This window comes from Corapipo altera, unplaced genomic scaffold (assembly GCF_003945725.1).
Source record: "Corapipo altera isolate COAL_440 unplaced genomic scaffold, ASM394572v1 60288, whole genome shotgun sequence".
Lineage (NCBI taxonomy): Eukaryota > Metazoa > Chordata > Aves > Passeriformes > Pipridae > Corapipo > Corapipo altera.
The window spans coordinates 39,816-46,878 of NW_020885143.1; the positions used below are offsets into that span (position 1 = coordinate 39,816).

Consider the following 7,063-nt stretch of genomic DNA (forward strand, 5'->3'; position numbering starts at 1 on the left):
CCCGTGGATCACTTCTCCATGGGGTGCAGTCCTTCATGAATGAGTTATACCGACGTGGGTCCCCCACAGAGGACACAAGTCCTACCCAGGAAAAATCTGCTCCAGCGTGGGCTTCCCTCTCCACAGGTTGCAGGTCCCCAGCAGGACCCTGCTCCATCCTGGGCCTCCCACAGGGTCACAACCTCCTTCATGCATCCACCTGCTCTAGCATGGGCTCCTCCATGGGCTGCAGGTGGGTCTCTGCACCCCAATGGTCCTCCATGGGCTGCAGGGGGACAACCTGCTTCACCACGGTCTTCACCACGGGCCTCAGGAGGCGCCACAGCTCTGGCGCCTGGAGCACCTCCTCCCCCCCTTCTGCACTGACCTTGGTGTCTACTTTGTTTTTCCCATGTTCTCACTCTGCTCTTCCCTGGCTGGAATTCTTTCTGCACCACAACCTTCTTTTCTTAAATATGTTATCACAGAGGCATTACTATTACTCCTAATTGGCTTGGCCTTGGCCAGCGGCAGGAAGTCCGTCCTGGAACCAACTGGCATTGGCTCCACCGGACAGGGGAAGCTTCTAGTAGCTTCTAACAGAAGCCACTCCTGTAACCCCCCCCTCTGCTACCAAAACCCAGTCACAGAAACCCACTACAATTACACAGGGAAAAGAAAATATAATGACAGTCTCATGAGTTGAGATAAGGGCAGGGAGAGTTCACTCACCAATTACTGTCACAGGCAAACCACACTTGACTTGGGAAAATTAACTGAATTTATTACCAATCAAAATCAGAGTAGTATAATGAGAAGTAAAACCAAATCTTAAAAACACCTTCCCCCCACCTGTCTCTCCTTCCTGGGCTTAACTTTATTCACGACTCTCTACCTCCTCCCCCCAGTGGCACAGGGGGACAGGGAATGGGGGTTATGGTCAGTTAATCACATGTTGTTTCTGCCACCACTTCCTCCTCCGGGGAAGAACTCCTTCCCCTGCTCCAGTATGTGGTGCCTCCCATGGGAGACAGTCCTCCACAAACTTCTCCAACATAATTGTCCTTCCAATGAACTACAGTTCTTAATGCCTGACAAATTTGGTGACCTTCTATGACAGGGCAGAGCAACTGTGATCATCTACCTGGACTTATGCAAAGCGTTTGACACTGTTCCGCATGACTTCTGTGAGGGTAGAATACCCTTTTTTCTGGAAGATTTTGTTACAAAGGAGACAGAGTTTTTGCTTTCTGCCTAAAAGGTAACTCTTTCTCAAAGGCAATTTCAATGCTTTCTCCCCCTCACATACCAAGGGAAGTGTTCAGCCTCTCTCGGATATGTGAGAGGAGAGAGGTAACACTTACAGAAATGCTACAGAGCCACTGCGACCTGGAGAGAGTTGGGGGGACCAACAATGATAAAGCCTGGGAGTAAACAGGAGGTTTACCTTTTCCCTGAGGCCCGGTGCTGTCTTGCAGTGCTGTGAAATAAGTTTTAATGTCCTTGACTCTGAAATAAACCTTTTTGAATCCTTTCCATTGCCTTGGCATTTTTGGGGAAGATACCTGCATATATTTTACCTTACACATCCTTGTCTCCAAATTGGAGAGACATGGATTTGATGGATGGGCCACTCAGTGGATAAAGAACTGGCTGGATGGTTGCACACAAAGAGTTGTGGTCAACAACTCACTGTCCATGTGAAGACCAGTGATGAGTGGTGTCCCTCAGGGGTTGGTACTGGGGCCAATACTGTTCAACATCCTTGTCGGCGACATGGACAGTGGGATTGAGTGCACCCTCAGCAAATTTACTGATGACACCAAGCTGCGTGTTGTGGTACACATGCTGGAGGGAAGGGATGCCATCCAGAGGGACCTTGACAGTCTTGAGAGGTGGGTTGATGCAAAACTCATGAAGTTCAACAAAGTGAAGTGCAAGGTCCTACACCTGGGTCATAGCAATCCCAAACAGACCTACAGGTTGGGTGGAGAAGGGATTGAGACCAGCCCTGCGGAGAAGGACTTGGGGGCGATGGTGGATGAAAAACTCAACATGAGCTGTCAGTGTGCGCTCATAGCCCAGAAAGCCAACACAATCCTGGACTGCATCAAAAGGAGCGTGGCCAGCAGGTTGAAGAAGGTGATTCTCTGCCTCTACTCTGCTAAGACCCCACTTGGATTACTGCATACAGTTCTGGTGCCCTCAACATAAGAAGGACATGGAAGAGTTGGAGCAAGTCCAGAGGAGGGTCATGAAATTAATAAGAGGACTGGAACACCTCCCCTATGAAGACAGGTTGAGAAAGTTGGGGTTGTTCAGCTCTGGAGAAGGTTGTGTGGAGATCTCATAGCAACCTTCCAGTATCTGAAGGGGGCCTACAAGGAAGCCAGAGAGGGACTCTTCATCAGGAACTATAGTGATAGGACAAGGAGAAATGGGTACAAATTGAAAGAGGGGAAATTTAGGTTAGACATTAGGAAATTTTTTACTGTGAGGGTGGTGAGACACTGGAACAGGTTGCCCAGGGAGGTTGTGGATTCCCCAACCCTGACAGTGTTCAAAGACAGGTTGGACAGGGCTTGGTCTAGTGGGAGGTGTCCCTGCTCATGGCAGGGGGGTTTGGGACTAGATGATCTTTAAGGTCCATTCCAACCCCTTAATTGATTCTATGAACTACTCCAGTGTGGGTCTAAAACGAGAAGATGCAAAAAGGAGTTCCAGAGTCAAAGACACATCCTCATGGAGGTACAGTCAATTGATTCCAAAAATACACACATTATCAAGGGTCCTACAGGGTTCACACGCTCTACTCTAACTCTCTATTCATTACATCCATTTTCACACTCTATATCTATAACTTTATTGGCTCTACTAGCCAAGGTACGGGCTCTGACATTTCCAGACCCTCCCATCTTGTGGTTTCTCACACCCTGGATAACATCCTCTTCTCTTGTTTATCTCTATGCAGCTTTCTCATATCTGTTGCTCAAGGACACACATCTGCTGCTCAAGGACACACATCTGCTGCTCAAGGACACAGGTCCCCATTGTCCAGCACGCAGACTGGATTGTGCAAGCAGACCTGAAGCAGTATATGTCCTGCATCATCTAAGATACTCTCAACAATTCCCACTTTTTCTTTTTGCACAATCCAGGCCTGATTGATGGTCTTTCACACCATATCTGTAAGACACTTCAAGATACACGGTACAATTATCAAAATAACTCAAATCACCAACAAAATAACTATTCCAGATTTTACCAAGTCTTATAGCCATCCTGATAATCCTAGATTTTTTAACCATTCTTCAAATGATGACACATTGACAGTAAGCTTTTTCATGTTGTCTTTCCACTTTCGGAGATCAGCTTGTATCGAGGTTGAATGATCTGAGAAATTCATACAACACATGCCTTCAAAATCTTCACATCCGTGCCCTTGTGCTAAAAGCAAAAAATCTATTGCAGTTCTATTTTGCAAAACAGCTTGCCTAATGCTATTGTTGCCGTGGGATTTAGGTGCTGAAAAAATCTCCGGAGCAGTTAATTAGGGGTGAGATAAGAAAGGGTTTATTTGCCAAGGCTAAGATGTTACAAGACGCTCGCGTACCCCTGTGCCCGAGAGGTTACATTTTATAACATCATCCATCCAATCCCAGATGTATCCACCCTGTGGCCTTTCCTCTGGACCGCCCCGGGGTCCACCCCCTGAAAATGAGTCCGGGGTGCATTTCGGGACCCTCCATTCATCCCATCTTCATCATCATCAGAGCACAAAGGGTACATAGTTACCTAATTCTTGACTTCATTCTGTGGTTTAGGTCCAGATATGCTGTTCTGTCAACTGTCTAGGCCTTGCCTTGACAAAAGACTAAACATTTCTATTGGATTCAGGAGTAGGGTTGATATAGGGAGCATAGAATGGGGTAAGAGGGTTAAGGAATGTATAAACAAGGGTGCTACAGGGAAAGGGAGAGGGACAAGGGACAAAGAAGAGAGGGTTTCTACTTTTAAAATCTACTTCCACTGCTTATAAAACTTACAAGTCTTACAAATATTAAAAGAAATAAAAAAAACATTAGGGGCTTAAGGCATCACTATCAACATCATTTGTTAGTTCAGTTAAAATTTTTGATGTTATGTTTAATTGCTTAGCAGCCCAACATCCTAACCTTTTAATTTCTTTCAACACTTTTGCAGTGCCAATTGGTGCTAAAAAGGAAACAATTATGTTGGTTGGAATGTCCCACAATTGAACATTATCATTACAATCTGACCCTAGTTGATGCACATTTCGCTTGGTTCTACTCTTTGTTCCATGTGGTTCTTGAAAACTTTTATTTTGCAAATGAAACTTCATTTAACTCAGGGTTATGTGCCTCCCACTCTTTATCCAAAGGTGCTTATGCATATGTGAGGTAATATGGTTTACGCATTTGTGAGTAAAACCAGAATATATTACTAATCATATATTCATACATTCACATGCATGCATTCACACAACTTTCATGTGTGATGGCCATCACTTCATACTCTCACACAAACATACTTTTGAGTTGTATTTTACTGTGTTTTCTGGTTGTGGACTGAGAAATTATCATTCTTGTGTTTTACCCTCAGATGAGTAAGATCTAATTATGCATTTCTTGTTTTTATGAAAGTATAACTTGGAAAACATAAACATATTTCTGCTTCACGTTCAATTCAAAACCCAAATACATACAAACATTCTTATAGTTTAAAGATAAATATATACTCCTATTTTTAAAGCAAAACTTCTCTATGCAAATGGGCTTTTGGACTTCAAAGAGAACTTGTCAGTAGTCACTACAAAAACTTCAAAAGCTCCACTTCTCCACCACATTTAAAACAATTCTGGCTATTTAGGAAAGCAACCTCAAGAAACAGTCAGTAAGACCATCTCATGAACTTATCTTTCCTCACTCCCCCCCCCCTTTTTTTTTTATTGAAATTAAACTGTGAGGTTAGTTGTTACATGAATAAAAAGTTTAGCTTTGTTGACTTGGAGCTTAGTGTCCTGTGTAAGGACAGGTTTTTATATGATTTGCCCATGGCGTGCTGTATCTCGGGGGTCTGTCTTAACATCATCTTCTTTTTCACTGTTTCTGTCAAATGTTTTTGGAGAGTTGTCAACTAATAGCAAAATACCAATTAATCTCAAGTTATACAAGATGGTTGTTTCAGGGACGAAGTTCCCATCTATCAGCTCTTGCATCATCCAATTAAGCACAAATACATTCCCATCGCATAGTCTGTGGTTGGACCATGCCATTGTTGAACAATTTAAGCAACATATTGATGAAAAACAAGGAAAACAACATAGAATATCTACAACGAAGGACTAATAGTAAAAGGGTAGACAATAATATCTTTGTAACCATATCCATCTTTAGTGAAGAGATTGGAATAGGTTCTAACTGTTCCTGCTTCATTGGGTCAACCAGGGTCACTTGTATGCTATACTGTGGTTGTAGGTAATCGTAATCTCTTTGCAGTCAACATACAGGGGGTCAGCATCCTACTGTTGAATGTAGACGTAATCTCCAAGTTGGAATAGATGAACAGGAGTGTTTAATCTCCCGGGTTTGGATTACAGAATGAATCAGTGGAATTTCTGCAAAGTAGAGTCTAGACTATTGTCGCAGTCTGAGTGAGACTCGACTGTTTGCTAAAGAGGATGAGTTACAAGGTAGACCAAACTCGTCTCTCTCTGCAATTATAATGTCAAATTAAGGGACTTTACTCGAGGAAAATGTGGAAAAACAGAAGAAATAACAACCCTTTATTAAAAGATATATGTATGTTGGCAAAAACAGTAACAAGAAACAACAATAACAACAACAAGTCTAAATGAATACTCCCCTGTCCGTTAGCACAGTCCTAATTGTGGCCTGCTGGGGATGTTGTTGGATCGCTGGAAGGTGCAGGGTCTGCAGCGCCCTGTTGTGGCCTGCAGGGGGTGCTGTGGGATCGCTGGAGGGTGCAGGACATGCAGTACCTGGTCGTGGTCGGCAGGGGGCGTTGTGGGTTCTGGTAGTCACCCCGCGGGAAGAGGGGCTGGAGAGAGCGGTCCCGGACCACGTGGGGAAACCGAGAAGGAGATGGGGGGGTCCTCGCTCCCGTGGGAACGAAAAGGAAGGCAGGTAGTGCACTCCCACGGGAACTCAGGATGAGAAGTCGAGCTGACCAGGATGAACAGCCAAAAAGAAAACCCAGACCTCCGGTCCCCCTCCCCCAAAAAAATGCCTGTGTGCACCAAGGGAACCAACAACCCAGCTTGCGTCCTCGCCTCCGACCCGAACCAGCCCCCCGACCCAGCCCCCCGGCCCGCTCCCCCACCCCGACCACTCACCGTAGTTAATCGCCCATTAAACAGATGAGTCAGTTCCTTTGTAAGGCTAATCAACTCTCTTCACCCTTCAAACTCTGTTTTCTCTTACAGGGAAAACAGGGGAAGGGAAAAATTCCTCTCTCAGATTTATAACCCATAACATTATCTACCCCTAATTTTTCTTTCCCATACTTTCACACGTTATCAGATTAAATCTTTGAACTTCATACGTACATGCATCATCCTAACTATGTACACATCCACTAATAGGTAGATACAGATACAGAGTTACATACAGATACAAGTATACAGTTACAACCAGTTTATCCAAGAATAAGGTCTCCTTGAGGTATGCACCGAGTTTCTCCATCTTCCTGCATCACCCACCAGGTGCAGCCGGGCCCTTGGGCAAAAACAATCCAACGAATGGGTTTGCTTTTGCTTGAGGCAGGGTTAATCCAAACCTTTTTCCCTAACACACCCCTCGCGTGAATCACGGAAACCTTATCTCCATCCACGGTGTGGAGGGACTCTGATTGGGCAGGGTCGACTTGGTTGATAGAACCTCTGGTGTTAACTAACCATGTAGCCTGTGCTAGATGCTGATCTCAGTGTTTGTCTGTCTCTTCACCCAGCGCCTTCAGGGTGGTTTTCAACAGTCCATTATGTCGTTCAACTTTCTCTGCGGCTGCTGCGTGGTATGGGATGTGGTACACCCACTTGATGCCA

The 7,063-nt window shown here is 44.8% G+C and overlaps 1 long non-coding RNA gene across 1 annotated transcript in view; it reads right to left on the reverse strand.

Annotated features, from left to right (window-relative positions):
- Window positions 1-401: 401 nt before the first annotated feature.
- Window positions 402-7,063, reverse strand: part of LOC113960535 — a 7,183-nt gene continuing 521 nt past the window's right edge. The window contains exons 2-3 of the long non-coding RNA XR_003532052.1: window positions 865-866; window positions 402-412 (exon numbers count right to left, since the gene is read on the reverse strand). This is a non-coding gene — a long non-coding RNA (uncharacterized LOC113960535). The remainder of the gene's footprint in view (window positions 413-864; window positions 867-7,063) is intronic.